Source organism: Lepidochelys kempii, chromosome 2 (assembly GCF_965140265.1).
Source record: "Lepidochelys kempii isolate rLepKem1 chromosome 2, rLepKem1.hap2, whole genome shotgun sequence".
In the NCBI taxonomy this organism is placed as follows: domain Eukaryota; kingdom Metazoa; phylum Chordata; order Testudines; family Cheloniidae; genus Lepidochelys; species Lepidochelys kempii.
The window spans coordinates 266729365-266752342 of record NC_133257.1 but is presented as its reverse complement, the minus strand read 5'-3'; the positions used below and the strand labels follow the sequence as shown (position 1 = coordinate 266752342).

Below are 22978 nucleotides of genomic sequence, written 5' to 3'. Positions count from 1 at the left end.
GGCAGTAGCTTCTGGAGAAGCTGAAAGATGGTCTGCGCCCTAATGCACTACAATGGTAACCTGGGGAAACAGATACAGCTGGGCTAACAGGGTTACTCATCAACACAGGCCACGCCAGCTACCATAATGCACTGCTCCCAACGCCGCTGCAAATGTGGCCATGCCAGTGCGCTGTCAGATGTCAGTGTGGACAGACTGCAGCGCTTTCCCTACTGCACTCTCCAAAGGCGGGTTTAAATCACAGCACTCTACATCTGCAAGTGTAGCCATGCCCTGAGAGAGTCCCTTCATTCCATCTTGCTGCCTTCCCTGCATGAAACTAGCTTCCCTCCATGGAGTAGCAGTAGGTGTCAGGGCTGACATCCCCTGAAGCTGGATGGGGCATTTCCTGGAGGTATCCTTGGGCCTACAGCCCCATAGCAAGTCATAGTGGGAAGTCTGTCTTTACACCCATGAGGCTCTGGAAACTTTTTCTCTTTTTGTAATGGTAGTTTAAATTCTGCAGAAACTAACATGGACACTGTAGCATCACAAAGTACCACCCTTGCCTAGACTATACCTTACCTGCCCATAGCTGACAATAATGGCAAATTGAAAACCCTCATATTTCTCTTGGTGCTGACCCGGGCCGCTCTCTGATTTCTCTGACAGCAGTGGGGGAACACTGAAATGTGTGTGTATGTATGTATATATATATATACATATATATAAAAATTAGGAAATAATATTCCCCTAAGTAATATATGTGACCTTATTATTTATCATTGCTGCTAGTGGGAATGGTTCTGTTCCTCCTAGATTGTATTTAGCCTCCCCTTTGTGCCCACACCCATCGCACCCATGGCTGCAGCACTACTTGCAAAGACTGAGAGCCTGGAGGCCATCCTGTGACACTTAGAACAGCTTGAGGTTAGGCACTGACCTAGTCCCTGACAGTATATGGAGTATTACTATATGTTGACCTAAGCTGGCCTGGCATGGATCTTTAGACTTCAACCAGCTGCAGCAGCATGGCATGATGAGCTGTCCTGACCTGGTCTCTGTACCTGTCATGATGTGGTACTGCACCACATCCTCACCTGATTTGTGACATCAGACTTGTACAGCACTATGTGGCAATGCAAGTAACTCAGCCCTGGTGCTGCGTGGCTTACCTTCCTGATCCTGCCACTGCACAGTTTCCAGCTCCCAGGGCCACATGGTATCCCATCCCTGACTGCAGTGCCATCTCAGCCCATCCCTGTTCCCGGTGCCAGCCCGCATCCCAACGTGTAGCGGACCCCAGTGCCATCTGGCCCCTGCCCCTGCTGCCACGGGCTGTCCTATCCCGGGCGCTGTGTGGTGTCCTGTCCTTCAGGCTGCAAGGTACCCCCGAGCCTGGTGTGGAGGGGCATCTGGCCCCTGTGCCGCGTGGCATCCCGTCTCTGTCAGCAGCCAGAGGTTGCCCCTTGCCTGTTCCTAACCCTGGCTACAGCAGCATCCAGGCCCCAGGCGGGGTTCGAGCCTGGCCCTATTGCCTCCGCACAACCCCATGCTATGCAGTGCCCAGCCTGGGGCGGGGGGGGGGGGGGAGCCGGGCCCGGCCTTAGCCTTGGCCAGCTGCGGGGGGGGGGGGAGCAGACTCGGGGCTCTGTCTTGGCCCACAGCCCCCCCCCATGGCCTGACCCTGTCTTGGCCCACAGCCGCCCCCCCCCCCCATGGCCTGACCCTGTCTTGGCCCACAGCCCCCCCATCATGGCCTGACCCTGTCTTGGCCCACAGCCGCCCCCCCCCCCCATGGCCTTACCCTGTCTTGGCCCACAGCCGCCCCCCATGGCCTGACCCTGTCTTGGCCCACAGCCGCCCCCCTCCATGGCCTGATCCTGTCTTGGCCCACAGCCCCCCCATCATGGCCTGACCCTGTCTTGGCCCACAGCCGCCCCCCCCCATGGCCTGACCCTGTCTTGGCCCACAGCCGCCCCCCCCCATGGCCTGACCCTGTCTTGGCCCACAGCCCCCCCATCATGGCCTGACCCTGTCTTGGCCCACAGCCGCCCCCCTCCATGGCCTGACCCTGTCTTGGCCCACAGCCGCCCCCCCTCCATGGCCTGACCCTGTCTTGGCCCACAGCCGCCCCCCCCCCCATGGCCTGACCCTGTCTTGGCCCACAGCCCCCCCATCATGGCCTGACCCTGTCTTGGCCCACAGCCGCCCCCCTCCATGGCCTGACCCTGTCTTGGCCCACAGCCGCCCCCCCCCCCATGGCCTGACCCTGTCTTGGCCCACAGCCCCCCCATCATGGCCTGACCCTGTCTTGGCCCACAGCCGCCCCCCCCCATGGCCTGACCCTGTCTTGGCCCACAGCCCCCCCATCATGGCCTGACCCTGTCTTGGCCCACAGCCGCCCCCCCCCGCATGGCCTGACCCTGTCTTGGCCCACAGCCGCCCCCCCCCATGGCCTGACCCTGTCTTGGCCCACAGCCCCCCCATCATGGCCTGACCCTGTCTTGGCCCACAGCCGCCCCCCCCCCATGGCCTGACCCTGTCTTGGCCCACAGCCCCCCCATCATGGCCTGACCCTGTCTTGGCCCACAGCCGCCCCCCCCCGCATGGCCTGACCCTGTCTTGGCCCACAGCCGCCCCCCCCGCATGGCCTGACCCTGTCTTGGCCCACAGCCGCCCCCCACCCATGGCCTGACCCTGTCTTGGCCCACAGCCGCCCCCCCCCCATGGCCTGACCCTGTCTTGGCCCACAGCCCCCCCATCATGGCCTGACCCTGTCTTGGCCCACAGCCGCCCCCCCCCCCATGGCCTGACCCTGTCTTGGCCCACAGCCCCCCCATCATGGCCTGACCCTGTCTTGGCCCACAGCCGCCCCCCTCCATGGCCTGACCCTGTCTTGGCCCACAGCCGCCCCCCCCCCATGGCCTGACCCTGTCTTGGCCCACAGCCCCCCCATCATGGCCTGACCCTGTCTTGGCCCACAGCCGCCCCCCCCCATGGCCTGACCCTGTCTTGGCCCACAGCCCCCCCATCATGGCCTGACCCTGTCTTGGCCCACAGCCGCCCCCCCCCCGCATGGCCTGACCCTGTCTTGGCCCACAGCCGCCCCCCCCCCATGGCCTGACCCTGTCTTGGCCCACAGCCCCCCCATCATGGCCTGACCCTGTCTTGGCCCACAGCCGCCCCCCCCCATGGCCTGACCCTGTCTTGGCCCACAGCCGCCCCCCCCCCCATGGCCTGACCCTGTCTTGGCCCACAGCCGCCCCATCATGGCCTGACCCTGTCTTGGCCCACAGCCGCCCCCCCCCATGGCCTGACCCTGTCTTGGCCCACAGCCGCCCCATCATGGCCTGACCCTGTCTTGGCCCACAGCCGCCCCCCCCCCATGGCCTGACCCTGTCTTGGCCCACAGCCCCCCCATCATGGCCTGACCCTGTCTTGGCCCACAGCCGCCCCCCCCCATGGCCTGACCCTGTCTTGGCCCACAGCCGCCCCCCCCCCCCCATGGCCTGACCCTGTCTTGGCCCACAGCCCCCCCATCATGGCCTGACCCTGTCTTGGCCCACAGCCGCCCCCCCCCATGGCCTGACCCTGTCTTGGCCCACAGCCGCCCCCCACCCCCCATGGCCTGACCCTGTCTTGGCCCACAGCCGCCCCCCCCCGCATGGCCTGACCCTGTCTTGGCCCACAGCCGCCCCCCACCCATGGCCTGACCCTGTCTTGGCCCACAGCCGCCCCCCCCCGCATGGCCTGACCCTGTCTTGGCCCACAGCCGCCCCCCCCCCCATGGCCTGACCCTGTCTTGGCCCACAGCCGCCCCCCCCCCCATGGCCTGACCCTGTCTTGGCCCACAGCCGCCCCATCATGGCCTGACCCTGTCTTGGCCCACAGCCGCCCCCCCCCATGGCCTGACCCTGTCTTGGCCCACAGCCGCCCCATCATGGCCTGACCCTGTCTTGGCCCACAGCCGCCCCCCCCCCATGGCCTGACCCTGTCTTGGCCCACAGCCCCCCCATCATGGCCTGACCCTGTCTTGGCCCACAGCCGCCCCCCCCCATGGCCTGACCCTGTCTTGGCCCACAGCCGCCCCCCCCCCCCCATGGCCTGACCCTGTCTTGGCCCACAGCCCCCCCATCATGGCCTGACCCTGTCTTGGCCCACAGCCGCCCCCCCCCATGGCCTGACCCTGTCTTGGCCCACAGCCGCCCCCCACCCCCCATGGCCTGACCCTGTCTTGGCCCACAGCCGCCCCCCCCCGCATGGCCTGACCCTGTCTTGGCCCACAGCCGCCCCCCACCCATGGCCTGACCCTGTCTTGGCCCACAGCCGCCCCCCCCCGCATGGCCTGACCCTGTCTTGGCCCACAGCCGCCCCCCCCCCATGGCCTGACCCTGTCTTGGCCCACAGCCGCCCCCCCCCCCATGGCCTGACCCTGTCTTGGCCCACAGCCGCCCCCCCCCGCATGGCCTGACCCTGTCTTGGCCCACAGCCGCCCCCCACCCATGGCCTGACCCTGTCTTGGCCCACAGCCCCCCCGCATGGCCTGACCCTGTCTTGGCCCACAGCCGCCCCCCCCCCATGGCCTGACCCTGTCTTGGCCCACAGCCGCCCCCCCCCCATGGCCTGACCCTGTCTTGGCCCACGACCCCACCCTGCCCCCAGGGCACTGACTGGGGCGCCGAGGCCCCGCCTTTCCCCCTCAACGGGCACAGGGCGGCGCCGCTCCGGGCACCCCACGCAGGGGCGGAGCCCCCAGCGCAGAGGGAGGGAGGGAGGGGCGTGGTTATGGCCTGAGGGGCGCGGCCGTGGCAGGAGGCGGGGCCCAGCGCGCGTGGGCGCGGCTCGGCGTAAGGGTGAGAGGGGAAAGGTCAGAGGTGAGGCGCTGGCTCGGGCTGGGAGCCGAGCGGCGCGAGACCCGCCCACCCCCGTGAGGTGAGAGACACGCGCGCTTCTCTCCCCCCCCCCCCTTTTCAGGCCGTGGCACGAGCGCTCTGCGTCGTCGTGTCCCCCCCCCCTCAGCGGGGGCGGTGACCGCCCACCCCCGGGCTCTGCCCCTGCGCCGGGGCTCGGACACGTGGGGCCCGGGGGAGCCCCCGCGCCGTAGGGGGGGCCCGTTAAAAGGGGCCAGCGCTAGCGGGGGAGGGGCAGGTCGGGCCGCGCCCGCCAGTCCCCCGTTCCCTGCCTGGGTGGGGGGGGGCGCTGCCGTCCCGTGTCCCCGCGCGTGCAGCCGCCTCGCGTGGGGAGCCGCCGGCCGGGACACGCCGGCCTGTGACGCGCGCCGGGTGAAGCCAACGGGGCGTGCAGCGAGACCCCCCCCCCCCCGCACAGCGGGCCCGGCCGGCCGTGGCCACCCCCCCACCCCGGCAGGGCGTGTGTGTGTGTGTGTGTGTTTGGGATGCCCTGCAACCAGTGGGAGGAGACCGAGCTCCCCCCTTCCCTCTCTCCCTCGGCCCGGGGTCCTTCGGCTCAGGCGGAGCGGGCTGGTGCCGGAGAGATTTTTGAGTCGGACTCTTGCTTCAGGTTGTTTCTGGTCCTGGGGCCTCGGTCTCCCACTACAGGAGCGGAGACACTGCCTGGAGAGTTGTGCAGAGCGTCGCCAAAAGGCCTGCCCTGTGCAGGGGTTAAATAACCAGCAAAGCGGGGAGGGGGCATGAAGCAGCCCAGGGAAGAGAGGACAGGGAAGCCTCCCGCTAACCTGGCCTGTGGTGGAGAGCGCTCAGACGGCTTCTCTGGACCTTAAGAATGGCCGAGGAAAAGGCTCACTTGCCCACAGTAGCCGGATGCTGAAGAGAGAAGAGGCAAGTAGTAGGTATGGGGAGAGTGAAGCGGTTCCGCCACCTGGGTTAACTTACAGAGGTTTCTACAAAGTAAGGCTGGGGTGGGGGGAACTCGCTCACCTGAGTCAAATGGAGGTTTGGGGTATGCTGAGGAGCCACTGCTGTGTCTGCCTGCAGGAACAGGGGATGGGAAGGGAGCGTGGGGAACAGAGCAGCCCACTGTTCCTTCCTCTAGAGGTGAGCAGGGAGTGGTGACCCTGAGCCATTCCTCCTTTTGCAGGAGGCGTAGGTGGGGAAGGCATGGGGGATAAATGGACTCTCTAAGCAAGGACCTGTGAGAGAGAGAGAAAACACAGAGAAGGTAGGAAGAGACCACATGGTGGTCTGGGAGTGGAAATAGGAGGATGGAGGGGAAGAGAAGTTAATTACAGACGCTGAAAACCAAGAAGAAAATGCAATATGATCAATGAAAGGAAAGAAAAGGGAGAAAGTAACAGGCAGTTAAGAAGGGAAAGAAGGTCTAATAAAGTCAGACATGAAGTAAGTTACTCAGTTATTAAGTAGACTTGATTGACAAGTGAGAAGTATTTGATTATCACTTTAAGAGAGCAAAACTGTACACTCCATGGATGAGGGGGTGTGATGGCACAGGGCTATTTCACTCTCACCTTCAGCTCTAGTAGGTCTAGCCTTTCAGCTTGTAAGTGTTAGATTAGTGATTTTCAACAGGTGGTCTGTGGACCACTGGGGGTCCACAGACTATGCCTAAGATTTCCAAAAGGGGCCGCACCTTCATTTGAAATTTTTTAGGGGTCTCCAAATGAAAAAAGGTTGAAAACCACTGGGTTAGAGAAACTGTTTCAAGCTCTGCGAAAGAGAAGGAGGGTGGCTTCTGGAAGGAATGGGGAGGCAGAGAAGCTGTTTGAAGACTGGCCAGGTCTCCACTACAGGCCTATCGCAGTATAACTTCATCACCAGGATTGTGAAAAATCCACACCCCCTGACCGACCTAGTTATACAGACCTAACCCCCTGTGTGCTATGTCGACAGGAGAGCTTTTCCTGTTGATGTCCCCACAGCCTCTTGGGGAGGTGGATTAACTATGGCAACAGGAGAAGCTCTCCTGTTGATGTAGTAGTGTCTTCACTGAAGTGCTACAGTGACACAGCTGCAGTGCTGAACTTGAAGAAAAGCTCTGAGGTGATGTGGTTGTGTCTCTCTGTGCGTGGTGAGTAAAAATAGTTGGGCCTTTGCTGGGTGTTGGACTTTGGGAGGAGAAGCTGCACCACTTGATGCCTTTTCCCAAAATCTCTGGATGCAACTTCCATTTATTTCTAGAGGGTTTTAAAATACAAAGGAACTTCCTCTTTGCACTTTATTATGATAAGTCCTTTGAGAAACCAATGACTTCCATAGCAACACATGAATACAATAAGATTAGGGTTACAGGAACTAGTGTGTGATGCAGCAGGTGGGTCAGTTAGTGTATTCTTTTAAAAAGGGAACATTGTTTGAGTTTATTTGTCTTGTTAGATATAAACTATGCTGAAAGTCTTGCTGTTAGTCTCTGACTTCCCTCACAAGAATACTTAGCTTTCAGTGGTTAATTGGAATGGCTGATATTAACTCTGCTTCGTATCTTGAACTACAAAGTTTTAGTCTAGCAGGATGCTTATTTTTTACCTTTTCAAATAAGTGGCTTCAGTAATCTGATGCACTAAAATTATAGAAGGGCAAAATACAATCAGTTTGGCTTTAGAAACGTGAAAGTGTGTCCTGATATTCATATGTGTCCTGATATTCATAGTCAATGCATCTGGTCAAATTAAATCTTTATTGTAGACAACTGTTGGAAGAATTTTTAAATGTTCCTTTTATTGAACTAAAAGGGTTGCTAGACATGCCTAGTTTCAAACTTTTAATGAACCTGCAGAGAGAAAAAAAATGACTTGATCAAAGGGCTGGAGAAGAGTGACAGCTTTTGGTATGAGCTAAAGATGTGTAGCTTGTCTAAGGGGTGTGGTACACTGAAAACTATTGGTATGGGTATGTCTCAGAGTGTGAAAAATCCACACCCTTGAGAGATATGGGTATGCCGATGTGACTCTCAGTGTTGACCATGCTAGGTCAACGGAAGAATTCTGTCGAGCCAGCTACTGCCTGTCAGGGAGATGGACTGGCTTCAGTGACAAGAGAACCCCTCTTGAATTGTGGACACCAGAACCGGACTCAGTATTCCTGCGGCAGTGGCACCAACACCAAATAGAGGTAAAATAAGCTCACTGCTCCCTGTTTAAGCATCTCAGAATTGCATGGACTCTTTGGGAGCTCATTTTCAGCTGATTATCTGCCACATCCCCCAAATCTTTCTCCAGAGTCACTGCTTTGCAGGATAGTGTCCCCCATCCTGTAAGGATGGCTGGCATTCTTTGTTCATAGATATATACATTTACATTTGGCCATATTAAAAACATATATTGGTTGCTTACATCCAGTTTACCAAGTGATCCAGATCACTCAGAACCAGTGACCTGTCCTCTTCATTATGTACCACTCCCCCAATTTTTGTGTTACCTGCAAATGTTATCAGTGATGACCTTTTCTTCGGGTCATTGATAAAAATAGTAAATAGCATAGGGCCAAGAGCTGATCCTTGAGGGACCCCACTGGAAAGCACATCTACTCAGTGATGGTTCCACATTTACAATTACATGTTGAGACCTATCAGTTAGCCAGTTTTTAATCTATTTAGTGTGTTGCATTAAATATCTGCATATTATAGACATGCAAATTAATTACAGCATAAGGGGGTGCAGCTCAAAGAAATTGTGAATAGGGTGACCAAAGGAAAACTTAGGTTGAATATTCAGAAACCTTTTTACAGTGAAATCGCTGGCCTTTGCTGCCTTTTCACTCTTCTATCCTGACCAACACATGGCTGTGAAAATCCTATTCCTTGCCTGCTGCTTTCATGGTGTCCAACCCCTTTCCAAACCCCATCACTGTCTTCCTCCCATCTGTCTCACATTCAAGCTCCTTCTTTGTCTTTAAACCACTACCTACCCAACTTGTCCTCCATCTGCCGTCATGTTCTCTTTTCATTCTACCCAGTCCATGCAAGTAACCACCCTTTCATCTCCTCATGGAAAGCAAAGAAAATAAGTTGTTAGATCTGGTGCAGGGTCTCTGAGGGGGCAGCGGTGGGGGATTCTTCAGTAATGCAGCTCTGTGGCTTATGATCCGTCTAGCTCAGAATCTGCAATGATTCCTGCTCATCTGAAGAGTCCAAATCAAAGAAGAAAAAGCAACAGAATGGGACTGTGTACTGTGTTGAGTGCTCAGTGATTCTTTGATGCCAGCCCTGAGGTTGGGGCACCTGCTCCATTTACATAACTCTTGCTAGTCGTTGCATAATCAGTGTGTCTTGACAAGGAGCAACAAGAGTCCTGTTTCTGGGACCGGGGGTTTCATTGTGAGGGAGCAGACAGCCTCCGAGTGTGGGAAGGGGAGAGGAGTTGCATTTCTTCTTTGGCAGTGGTTAAATTAATCTTGCATGGATCTTTGTGACAAAGGTGCCTGGGGAATAATAGATACCTTGTTCTCAACAGCAACAGTCTCAAAGTCAGACTAGTTATGTAACAAATCGCTTTAGGCGGTGTTTCACCAGTGGATGGAGAGACTTGAATAGTCGCTTGCTGCTCTCAAAAATCAAATGTCTAATCTGTAATTCTTTTTATATGATTATTGTATTGCTCAGAATTAAAATAGAGGATCATCTGCTCCTGCAAGGTGCTGGCTTCAGCAGGAGTTCTGAGCTTCTAGCATCTTGTGTATTCAGGCCTGTGAAAAGGTATTTTTGTAATCTAGAGTCTTTTTGAAAGTAATCTGTTGCTATTGTGAGTCACCTCACAGATAACTGCATTTCAGTGGAGTGTGAAATAACTTAATATGTCTATACAATTGCTTAGTAAGTTTGTAGAGTGCATTGAAATTCCATTTTGTTGAAAAATGCTGTTTAAATGAAAGTTCATTGTTATACATTTTAAAAGAAGTTTTAGTGTTTGAATGCCAGGAGGCTTAAGGTAATATTACAGGGAAATCAATGCTGAAGGCTAACTTTTTACTTTGTGGGCTAAAAGGTCAGATGTACGCTCAGCTTCTCTTTTCATTCTAGCACAGCACATAGCTCTTTCTCTGGGGAGAGCACCTGTTAGTTATGTCAGAGCTGAAATTTACAAGAGTGAAGAAATGTATGTGACTGAAATAACTTTGCAAGTCTAATGCCTTGTGTACACTTAAAAGGATTTGTCAGTAGAGCTATTATCAGTAAACTCCCCTAGTGGAGACACAACTTATACTGGCAAATAAACTATATGAGCAAAAAGAACTCATTACATGCCAGTTCTCCAAAGAGTAAGCTATACTGGCAAAAGGACTTTCTTGTTGATAGAACTGCATCTGTACACTAGGGCTATTGCTGGTATGGCTCTGTCAGGGGAATGACTTTATTTTTCTACACTCCTAACCAAAATAGCTATGCTACCAAAACTTTTACATGTACCTCAGGCTGAAGTACATGAGTTGTACTGGGTCCAGCTAATGGAAATATGTTACTTAAGACAGGAAAAGGTGCTTTTTTTCCTGCATTGCATGATACAGGGATTTTAGAAACCCTAGGTGCTTTTCCTATAAACTTGTTAGAATTTCAGAAGGTTCTTCAGATTCAGAACCATGATATTGCATAGCTCTGAAATATAAGGCAAAATGTATAGAACGGTTGGTTGAAGGGGTCGTATACTCTAATAGCCAGAGGACTGGCTCTTGGTTTTAACTCTGCTAGGCTTGATGTGGACCTTGAGCAAATCACAATCTCTTTCCAGGTTCCCATCTATGAAGCTGAGGCTTGGTTAGTGTTGGTAAAGCATTCACTTCCACAGCACCTTTCATCTGAAGAACTGAAAGTGCGTTTAGTAGTAATACCTGGTGTCTGAGTGTGTGCATGTTCTTGTTCTAAAAACCACCAACTTCGGCTCGCTTACTCACAAAAAAAAATTGAATCATTTAACGTTTCCAGCATATTCTACAATACAAACCACACAACTGAAAGGCTAAGGTATGAATAAGCTCATAGGATAGTCCACTCAGTACCAACTCGGAACATCACCAAAGTTGACTAGTGAATTAAGTGAAATGGTGTGCTGAGGCAGAAAACAAAATTGTTGGTGGCACAAAACCTGATCCAAGTCTACTTGCCAGAAGCACAAAGACTTCCTGTAGGGCTCTCCTGCTCTTCTATCCCTCCTCCATCAAAACAATAAAATAATGGCCAGCAGAGTTGTTCTGCATGGCGAACCAATTAATTAATCCAGATGGCCTAAATCAGTCATTGGATCCAAGCACTGGCTGCTGTGACTAGCTTTCATCCTACTCTGAATAAAATCCCTTCTGAATACAAGAGGAATTGGTCAAGGCATAAAATTCAGAAATGGATCAGCCCAAATTAATCACTTGATCACCCCAAAAGGGTTAGATCCTGTCTCACTGTAATAGCTGTTGTAAATATTTGAGCTGGTACTTGTGAAAAAGGTGTCACTCCTGGCTGATAAAAGACCATGGAGAATTGTGCTTGCCACTAACAGAAATGACAGTTTCCTCCAGAAAAATTAACATGCCAACTTCTTTGAAAAATAGAATAGTCCACCTGATCCTCAGAAAGCCACTACTGGATGTAGAAAACCTCTCCAACCCCCCACTTCTAAGCAAAATCAAGAGGAGCTTCCTATTATGACGGGAGGGAGAAAACTGAGAAGTGTGGTAAGGAATTTGCTGTGAGATCTAGTTTAGCTGAGAAGTGCTTTGAAAATTCACTGCAGTATCTATGTAGCCCTAGATTGAGCTACTGATCTAGAGACGACAAGTGGGATAGCAATTTCCTGCATCATCACTTCCCCCTCCAGTAGAATACATTTGAGTGTTGCATAAACCCTCTTTCCCTTTCTCCACCAAAAAAAAAATTGCCCTTGAAAAATGGGGGAAAAAAAAATGAAATATGGATGTTCTCTTCTGTCGTGGTGAAATCCCCCTTAACAAGGCTGCAACAATAGAAAATATTTTGTTCAAAAGTGTACCCAAGGCCACTTCTAGGAAGGAGCATGACATGCAGAAATGATTCGTGGCCCACAGATTTTCTCCACTCTGTTTTTCGTTTCGTTGTGGGTTTTTTGTTTTTTTGGTTTTTGTTTTTTTTGACGTAGAGGGCAATAAAGACCACAGTTTATTCAATTTTATCTTGCTCTTCCTGCATCAGGGATTCGTCCTTCATAACGAAAGGAACCATGTGCTCAGGATAAAGATACAGAGGCAGTGCCAAACTTTTACCCGAAACTGGATGTAGGAGTAAACAGATGACAGTGCAGTTGGGGAATTGCTTACTGAAGAGACAAGTGAATTTTTTCTGGGTACACTGTGCATATAAGACGTAACTGATGTATATTTATATTTTTTACAATAAAAACCGCCTTTACGCTGACAGTGTTATCCAAAGATTTCAGAAAGGAGTGGGGAGGTACATATTATCCCTGTGCATACAGGTAGGGAAATGACTTGCTGAAGGTCAGAGTGAGGCAGTGTCAGAGCAAGGAATAAAAGCTCAGATCTTGTGCTTTAACCACTAGATTATAATGCTGCTCTGGCTAGTGGGGCAATAATATGCAGGTCCTCTAAGAACAGAGATGTCTCATTGTTTCCTTATGCTCCCTTGTCTCTCTATCCACCTATTGTCTCTTGTCTTATACTTAGATTGTAAGCTCTTTAAGGTAAAGACTGTCTTTTGTGTGTGTGTGTGTGTGTGTGTGTGTTTGCATAGCACCTAACATGATAGGGGCCCCAAACATGGACCAGGGCCCCTAGGCACTAGTGCAATGCATACAATAAATGATATGGATGCCACTCTATTACAGCCTATCATTTCTCTTGTTTGTTGAAGACTGTGTGGGGAAGGGACATAAGACACTTTTTAAAACTAGAGGGAGAAGATGCTGTGTTCTGTTTCAGCATAATAATTGGTGTGCAAAAGTGTGTACTGGTTTTGGGTGGTTCTGTAATTCTCTCACATCTGTTGTGATGGATGTGCTAAATTGTACTTCCTGCCTTTAGTGAATCGTGTGTGTGTGTGAGAGAGATATTAAAAAAACAAAGAAACCAAAAAACCCACCAGGATGTGATGGTGGAAGTGTTAGCTGACTGATGCATCCCCAGCCTAAAAGTACTTCTCAGTCAGACATACATGTTGGTCTTCCTTCATTGGTCTCATTTATCAAAGGTCTTGGCAAACTGAAGAGAGTTACTGTCTTATTTAGTAATGCTCAAAAGTATGTTAAGTGCTTCACGGTACAAATAGAAAGATATGCCCAGAAGCTTACAACTGAAGTGTTAACTTGAAGTCATGGGGTGAGAGGGAACATGAGCAAGATGATGAAACTTAGCTTTGGTAAGTGTACGTTATTTGTAAACTCTAAATAACTGAGAGGAGCAACCAATGATCCGGGGACTGGAGGGATTGATTGACTGTGGAAAGAGCTAAAATGGTATAACTTGGTGAAACTATATCCAAGAGGGGGATAGAAACCTACAAAGTGGTGGTGAAAATTGAGGGGTGGAGTTTAGTTAAGGCCTACAACAGGATAAATAACAATAATAATACTTGGCACTTCTAATCCCTACAGATTATTTTTCATGGAGATATAGTTTAAATTTTTTAAACTGGAAAAAAATACATTTGCAAGATAGTATGTATTGCTCTGGCATTTTGGGGTGTAATTGGAGCTGTATGCTTAAACTATGGTGGTGTTTCCTTGTATCCAGGAGACACTTTTTGCATGACTTGACTACCATAGCTGGAATCTGGAAAGAACTTTTCCTCCATGCCCATAAGAGCATGTTAATGGGATTCTTGGTGTTTTTTTATGCTTTCCTCTGTAGTTCCGAGCAGGTACCTGCTGAGTATCATGGGGGTCTGTTCCCCTACATGATCAGTTGCAGAGGGCAGTGGTAGACCTTGCTCCTTATCGCTTGTAGGTTTTCAGTATGCTGCATTTCAGAGTGCAGAGGATGTAATTGCATGTGGTTGTTGCATCATCCTTTTGATTTATAGGGCAGGTGCATTCCCTAGCCATTTGCTGTGAAGCAGCCACATTGATAAACAAGAGGAGGCTGATTATTCCATGAGTGGTGACATGATCAGACATTATACAGCTTCCATTAGGTGGTTGGTGAAGATCTCCCCATAACTGCAGAATCCGTGAACAAAACCAGTTCCCCATGTTTTACCTTCTGCATGGCGTCTAAGTACAGAGTTCCTTCAAGTAATGTCCAGGTCTGCCCATGCAGATGGTGCCCCCTAATGAAGGAAATGAGACCCAGTGTTATGTGATAATGGCAATAGGCCAGTCGGGATCGGTAACTAGAGCTGATATTTGTGTCAATAAACCTTAAATTTCAGAGTAAGGCTATTAGCTATGGCAGTCCCAGGCAAGTTCTACTTCTGCGGTGGTGGTAGTGGAGAGAAATGGACTTGGCTAAAACTGCCTCTTAGTAGCCTATACTACCAAGCATGGCTAGCTTCAGGACATGAACGGTGGAAGAGGCTGTCAACCTGGTGTGGACTGATAGAATGAATGTTGGCAAACTACTACAGAATGGCTCAGTGGAAATCCTGTTTGATGAAAAAAATCCCTTGACCAAACAGTTTGTTTTCTGAAGGGCTTGATGACATTGAGAACCACTTAACACACTTATTGGAGAGGCATGTCCTTGTGAGACTGTGCAGAGGGCAGGTTCTACACTAAACTGATACATAGCTTTTCTGTTGAGTCCTTCAGGAAATGTGATGGTCTGCATCTCTTCTCTATACCAAGCCATTGAACTTCTCTCCATGTTCACTTTGCTTTCTGGGCAGCTGTCGTCATCTGAAGCGCGACGCTTTGGGGCTCCCCATTTCTTCTCTTGCTGTGATTTCAACACCTGGCTTAATCCTGCTTAAATGTCAAGATTTCTCTAAATCATACTGGGTTTTGCTTTACATAACTAAGATTTTTGTAGTTAGAATTTAGCTGATAATTTTATGTATGAGGCAGGATAAATTCCAGCTTGCACTCCCATATCTGTACTTGCTGTACAGGACATTCAGTAATAAAAATTTGACAGTGTTGTAAATGGCTATGACTCCTGCAAGACACGCTGGAAAAAATTATCTCCAGTAAGAAAGGTTTCCATGCTACATCTTCATTTTTTATTCCTGTTAAATATGGTTGTAGGAAGAACAGAGGACTGCTAACCTGGACAAACGTTTGCTCAGAAGTGGTCTAAAGTAGTAGCTTTGTAGAAAAGGGAACTATGTTGGAAAAATAAGTCTTCTATTTCATATGATGTGGATAGAGGTTCTATTAACCTCCCTTTGGCTAAATCAAAAATGGGAAGTAAATTTCTAAACAACGTAGATGTCTCTTTCAACTGATCCTTCCATTTCTTTACTGTCTTTCATCCAGAATAGCTGGATTTCAGGGCATGCCCGAATGTGTGTTCATGTCATCCATACCAGTCAAAGCAGCATTATATGCCATTTTATGACAAGAATCAAAGAACACCTAGTCCAACTGAAAGTACAGAGGGACATTCTGGCAAATGAGAACCAATGTAATTACTATACTTAACTCATTTGTCCTGGACAAATTTCAATTTAATGCTCTTCTCTTGTGGAGTAGAGGACCACGGGATGTCCCAAAAGTGAGGGCTGGTGCTTGTCTTGTGCTACTAAAGGAATCAGCACTTTAGGTGGTTACTGAGATCATTCAGCCTCTTTGTAAGATCAAGGGTTGCTTGTTTCAGCAGCTCCGTTCTCTTTTTTTTTAAAGCCTTTGTGAGGCCAGCTTACTTTTCTTGCTTGTGTTCTCAAATGCTGGCTATTTTGATACTGGTCATTATTTCTCAGCATCCCAAGATGTGGTAGGTGCCTTGCAAAACAAGCAAAACCATGGTCCATACTTCAAACAGCTTGCAGTCTAATACATCCCAAGACTTGACTGAGTGTTATAGCTGAGGGGAGAGGGTAGGAAAGGGTGGCACCAAGAGTGACTACGCACTGAGACATGTATACATCTTAATGGTATGGTCCCTTAATTTTTTGTTAAACTCACTTCTGCCATGAAGGTGTGAATATTTTTTTTGTTTTAGAGGGATTTGAATGAGCTGAGGGAAGTGGCTTGGGGAGCAATTCGAAGCCCAAGAGGCATGGTGGGAAAAGCTGTAGAGACACGTTGGGGAAAAGGATAAGCAAGAAGTAGCTGATGTTTGTTGAAAATGGTTGCTGTTTGTTGGTGAACCACATGAAAGAAGATCAGGTCAGAGATATAGGTAGGGGCAGCTTGCTATTCTTATCTTCAAGACTCTAACAGTTAGAGCCTTAATTTGATGTGCAGTGCGATAGGGGGCCAGAGACCTGGCTTGATTGACAGTGTGGTCACAGATAGTGATATGTTTTGGATTGGAAAGATGTGGTCTGGTTCCGGTAGCTGTGATGTGTATCCCATGTGATGAGAGCATGGGAAGGGGCCCAGTTCAAACCTAGTTACTGAGTTGATCACTTGGCTGATGTTGTTTTCTGGGGGTAGGTGGGAATGGAACCTGAAATGAATTTTAGATTCTCTGCACAGAACAGATTCAGAAGCAAGGCTCCAAAATGTCCAAAGAGCTGAGTCAGTATTCACCCACACAAGACACCAGCCCCCAAAGGGTCAGTGCTTGGGTTGTGATTTTCCCACAGGAAATGTTCTGTTTCACTTGGCCTTTGTGTGTCTGCACTGCACAAAGCACGCTGTTCTCGCCATGGGAATAGAAGCAGAGAACAGCAGTGTGGTGTTATGAAGCTGGCTGTCTAGCAGGCTCATAAAGGGCGATTAATGTCCTCAGCACATACTTGATTTTTCATCTCTGAACCTCTCTTTAGAGAAATGGCTCCAATTCCCACCCACCAGCCCGCGTTGGAGCAGATGTCAAAATGTCAGTTCAGTCAGGAGACCTTTTTTATTGGGTGATTGGAAGGTTGGGTTCTATGGGTTCCTCTTTCATTTCCCCTCTCTCTTATTGTTGCTGCTATTGGAGCATCTTTCAGGCTGGGAGAGGAGAGCTCCTACTGCAGCTGCTGTCAGTACTCCTCCATGGATCTGCTTTGGTAAGGGGGGAAGAGAGGCTATAATGTCTAGCAGCTCCAGGTTATGGATCAGCTGAGCAACTTGTGCAGTGGCTGCTTGTATAGAATGCTGGCCTTGGGCCTGAGGTGCCTGCTCCCTGGTGTATACCTGATCTAGGGCCCAGAGACCTCCTGTGTCTCTTGTAGTTGGTAGCAGACGGTGGTGGAATTCATTTTCATCTGTATCTTCATTGTGAACTCTTTGATGTTCTGAGTTTCAGGTAACTTGTACAGCAGCCACCTCTGCAGAGAGTGCTGGCAAGAGACTTCAGAGACCCTTGGCTGCTCAGTGAAGACAGAGAGGTCAGATTATAGACCCTGGTGTTAGAGGTGCCACTTGCAGATGCTGTGTGTCTCTGGGGGCACAGCACAGGACTGTGGTGTCCTCCTATGCAATCTCATCATGACAGCAAGTTTGTGTCTGTACAGTATGTAGATATGCATGTCAAATTCTGCCAAGTAAGGAGTGCCCTCTGTCCTGTAATGGCTGTCTGTTTACCTAGCCTGCTTTGGCTGGAAACTGAGCTTTCGGCACCTGTTACTGAACCTGTGATTCCCATGTGACGGCACAGTTTTGGAATAGGATGTTTCATCCAGCCCCAAACAGGATCAGTCCTGTTATCGTCTCTTGTTTTGAAATGACTTTGAAAGTAGAAGTTATTCTGTAGTCAATTCCCTGCTGATCTCTGGGGATGGACGCTGCTGGGAAGGTTATCGGTCTGGTAAATACACTGCAAGCGAACGTAGCATTAGGAAGGTGAATTCCCTCGGACAGTCCATGTGCCCTGTTTAACCTTCAGAGCTGCGTTGTAAGGGAATACTAGCCAGCTTTTTTTGCTTCATATTAGGCAAAGGGGGAGAGAAGTGGAACAACCTGTACAGATCTGCATTTTTTTGGTGAGTCCCTCCTTCTTCTGAAATAGTATGCAGCCAGAGCTTACATACGCAGCTACGCCAACAAAGGTCCCAGCATATGCTGCTTCTAAGCTGAGGGCTGGTCCTAATGAAAACATGTGTTTCCCTCATGCGAAGGAGAAGGGGGATGTCCGGTGTCTGTCTACTTGCTCTACAGTATGTGCGGACTGTGAATATATTTAGGATACATTTTACACTCCAGTGGGGATTCTAATAGTCAGCAGTGTAGCATAATGTGTCTATTCACCACTGTTGGATGCACTCCATCCCCAATCTCATATCTCCATACTAGCTGCTTTAAATAAATGTTGGCAAGTTAAAAATCCTATTTAAGGCAGAATCGTTTAGCTATGTTTCTAAAAAAGTAAGATTAAGTGAAATTACTTCTTTAAAAAAATCAGTGCTGCTTATTAACTGCTTTTCTCGAAGCTTGAACAATGAATATATTGTACTTATTTTCACTGTCCTACTAGCCCAGTGTTCTGGTATGTGTTGCTAAGACTGCAGAGGAATACTTAAACTATTCTTCAATTTTTTGTGACATTATGGAAAAGCTAGTTACAATGAAATTTTTTGAAACTTTTTTTTTTAATCTGTTAGTGTCCTGCTAAACTGGCTCAACCTTGTGTTCAAGGATTTGTTCAGAGGGGAAGGTTTAGTGACCAAAGCATCAGGTTTGAAATGCGTAGGCTGTCTGGAATCCTTGGGATCAAATCCCAGCAGGGTTGATTCATCTTGTCTTCTTCTGACATAGATAATCAGAGTTCTGTGACGCTTGCTGCGTGTGGCTCTTTCATGTGGGACCTTAAAACTGTATTGGTTTTAAAAAAAAAAAAAATCACGGTGTTTTTTTCCCCCCCATGTCTTTAGTAAAATCTACCCTCCACCTCTACTACTGAGTTTGTGGTGCACCAGTGTACCTTACTGCACCCATCCATGCTCAGGGCGGCTGCATTTCAGTGGTGAAGGGATGTCTTTTATATGTGGAGTCTGTAAAATGATTTTCAGGGTGAAAGGAAGAAGTGCAGAATATATAATGCTGCTGCGCAGTGAGGAGGAGTGGTATATGTGTGCAGAAGAGTCATCCAGCAACTGTTACCTCCCTCAAGGAGAAATTCTTTGGGTAATCTTGGAATCGCTCACTTCCCGCCCTGGTCAATCTGACATTACAAGCACTTGGAAACTTTCAGCCACTGTCTTGATAATCCCGAGAGTAAGCTAGCCAAACCAGAGTGTACAAGCCACATCAGAAATCTGAAATGCGGCAGGGTAACAGGGTGTACTCCTTTGCCTGCTGAGCCACGCTTCGGTGTTGGTCTGTCTAGTCATGGCTTTTCTCAGTTGGGTGGGTTTATGGCCAAAAGAAGTAGCCTGTTCCTCTTCTGTGCTTGGGAAGTGTGGCAAGCCTGATGGTTTACATAAAGTATGTGGAAATGGGAGAAAGGTATTTTACAGTGCAAGACTTGGGCCAGGTCTACACTAAAAAGTTAGGTTGGCTCAGTTACGTTGCTCAGGGGTGTGAAAAGTCCACACCCGTGAGCGACATAGTTAAGTTGACCAGCCCTCCAGTGTAGACAATGCTAGATCAACGGAAGAATTCCTCCATTAGCTTTGCTACCACCTCTTGGGGAGTTGGATTAACTGCAGTGATGGGAGTGTAGTAAGTGTCTACACTGAAGCACTGCAGCTGTGCTGCTAAGCGGTCTAAGTATAGACAACCTTATTCAGTATGATGGGTCTGTCACTGTTACATACTCTTCATTAAACTTTGTACGCTACAGCTAGCTTCAGTTAGGCTTATTTTTAACTATTGATTGTCACAGTTCAGGGCAACTGCACCAGTATTTCCCCCCACCGTGGTCCACCAGGGGCACCCGATTGAAGGTTTCTGGCTCCCAGCTCTCATCTCTCTTGAGCAGAGACTCTTGACTCTCTCCCTCACTCTGTGGAACTCTTTGCCAGAGGATGTTGTCAAGGCCAATACTATAACGGGGTTCAAAAAAACTAGGTAAGTTCATGGAGGATAGGTCCATCAATGACTGTTAGCCTGGATGGGCAGGAATGGTGTCCCTAGCCTGTTTGCCCAAAGCTGGGAATGGGCGACAGGGAATGGATGACTTGATGATTACCTGTTCTGTTCATTCCCTCTGGGGCACCTGGCATTGGCCACTGTCAGAGGACAGGATACTGGCCTAGATGGACCTTTGGTCTGACCCAGTATGGCTGCTCTTATGTTCCTGACTGGGGTTTGTCTAGACTGCACAATTCTCCTGCCTATGTTATGATATGTCCAGCAGGCCAGACTTCCCAAAAGGCCAGCATCTGCTCTTTGCTTTCTCTCCAGAAGTTATGAACAGTGTATTGCCAGCAGTTACGAGTTACTATACCCCTCTTTCAAAGCAAGCACAATTCTTCTTAAGGTGGATGCATTACAGAGATATCATATTAGAATCAAGAAAAGAACCCATATGCATGCTAAAAAGCTTCTCCGAGGTCACCCCAATTCCCCCTCAGGCTCTGGTAGTTGTCGATCCTTCACAACCTACAGCTGGGTTACAAATTCTTTACTGTCTCAGATGCAGAACCAGACCAACCATGAATAGTTCCGTCTTTCCTTTATCCAGCTTGAGTTTGGTCTTGGCCTCATAATGTCAGCTGACAATGGCCCTATCCTCAGAGCGTAGTTTCCAAAGACTGGGTTTCTGCATAAATGGAGGTGGGGAATTTGCATTCACCTCCTCAAAGTTATTCCCCAGAAAAACCATTTAACATTTTTTGTTCCGAAAGTCCATTCTTTTCTGGCAGATTGTTCAGTAGAGTCCTTGTAACTCCAAGCCTTGTATTTGTCAAATCTCCCCCCATTGAGAGAGTACATACAATTCCAGCCCACAACAATACATAAACCATTCATTTAATACAATTGACCCCAAAGATTCTTAATCTGAATTCAGTTAGGTCTCCCAAGAATATTGCAGGGTATTGCCATCTCTGGTGATTTTTATCAGTTTGACAAAGTGGCATCCCTCTAGGCTGTAGCCTGTGCCTTCAGAACGTGTACAATGCATGCAGTGGCAGTGCAAGCTTTCCCATCCCAAGTCTCAACCCCACCACAGACGGACCAACCTCGAGTGATAAGTCTACTGCCAAAATGAAGGCGTCAGCTCTGATGGTAGATTTTTGTGGTGTGGACACATCTACGAGGAATTGATCTGAAATCCCAAGATTCATTTCATATTGGTCCCTGAACAGCCAATGGATGTGTGAAATATTTGTCGCTGGTGACCTAGGGGGTCAAGGTCCCATTACCAATTCCCTGATCTCTCTCTGTTCTCTCCATAGACCGGTCATACTAACACAGAGATGCTTTCACATATAGGAGCTATTTTGGCCACTGCTGACTTAGTCTGAGTTTGAATTAGTTGGCTGGAGATGAAAGCCATCAGTTTCCCACAGATATTTTTGCATAACTCAATTATGCTGTTGTAGCATTTATTTCACAGTGACATTACCAGATCCCCTAACACACAGTATGGTAGCATACAACTGATCTGGATAGGTTGTCTTCAATCAAATGGACCAGGTTCAGCTCCAATTCCATTGCATACTGAATTTGGTCCATTGTTTCTCAAAATACTTTATAACATTAAACTCCTGTAAAAGGGCTTTAAAGAGAGGAAAGTGACTCTTGTCTGAGTGAGAGTTCCTGATAGATGGATAACTCAAGAGAACGAGCTACTGCCAGCTGGATAGTCAGGGCAAGCCATGGTGTTTTTAGAAGAGAGATGAATGAGGAAATAGTGTCTGGTGTACTGCTCCAGTATGGAAAAGGGCACAGGGAAGGGAGTGGGGGACATGTAATGAAAGGGCTGTCCTTAGGCAGCTGGTATATACTGACAAAGTTCTTTTGGTTACTAGTAGCAGAATACAGTAGAATGTGACTTAATGGGGTGATTACCTGACCACAGAAGTGTAAGAACAGGTCATGATCTGCTGGAAGAGAGGTTGGGCCCTGGGGTGAATGGAGTGTGAGTGCTGGCTGTTCTTTCTGCCCATATTGCATTATGGAAGAACAGCAAGAAATGATTTCACTGCATCCACATGAGACTTCTGTGACCTCGTCTGTCTTGAGGTACTCTGTTGTGTTAGATACTGCTTGTCAGCCAGCGGGAAAACTCCTTTTTAATATAATCTTGTAAGCATTTATGATGTGTAATGACTTCATGCTTAGGCATTGTGATGTCATCGGGTCTCCAGCAACCCGCACAAGACCAACTATCCAAATAGCTCTCCATCCTATTGGCTCTGGCCATATTTCACTTCCTGCATATGGAAGGAAGGGATGAAAAGTTGTGGGATAGGGACTATCACCTTCCATCTCAAACCTTTGTGGTAAAGTAAATCTTACATTAGTGAACTGTGTTCCCTTGTACGCCTACTGAAGTCTCCTGGACTGTCCTAGATGGCAGAGCTGATTGAAAGGTGCTCTCCCTAGAGAAACCAGTAGCAGAATGTCCCACAGAGGTTCAGCTCTCTTCCCGAGGGAAGGTCCATCCTTACGAGTGAGGCACACTAGTGGGGAAGCTAGCCCCGCTGCTGCCTGTTGGTGAATGGAAGACTCCTATCTCCACAGCTGTCCAAAGAGCGCAGTTCACCAGTGTAAAACTTACTTACATATTTGCAGTCAAGCTTTGCTTCCCTTCAGGTGATGTGGCTTGCTGTGCTGTATTTCTCTGCAGTGGTTCAGAAGTGCTATTGCCATCTCTTACTGTACCTAGGAGAGGGGAGACCAGGCTGAGGTAACAATGTAGTTTCTGGCTCCAGCTTGTTTGAATCTTCTTCTATCCTATTTGTAGCATGAACTGGTTATAACCTGAATTCTCCTCTTCTGTGAAGCTGTTGCAGCATTGGACTGGCACTTTGTGGTGAGACTGCGGATGCCGCACAATGTCTTTGATAGACTGTGTAGCAAGGCTGCTTTGAGAAATGTTTCTCAAGCAATAGTGGAGTAATGTTGTGTTGTGCCATCATTTCTTAATGACAGGTTTCAGAGTAACAGCCG

At 49.1% G+C, this 22978-nt stretch overlaps 1 protein-coding gene across 10 annotated transcripts in view; it reads left to right on the top strand.

The window, feature by feature from the left end:
• The first annotated feature begins 4826 nt into the window (after positions 1-4826).
• SCAP (SREBF chaperone) overlaps positions 4827-22978 on the top strand; it is a 107349-nt gene continuing 89197 nt past the window's right edge. For 3 of the 10 annotated variants that reach the window (XM_073334910.1, XM_073334911.1, XM_073334904.1), the window contains exons 1-2: positions 4973-5780; positions 7886-8027. The gene's annotated coding sequence lies outside the window, so the exon portion shown is untranslated. Of the gene's footprint in view, positions 4915-4970; positions 5792-7885; positions 8028-22978 lie in introns of those variants that run through there. The other 7 variants (XM_073334905.1, XM_073334908.1, XM_073334913.1 and 4 more) reach the window with 7 other exon arrangements.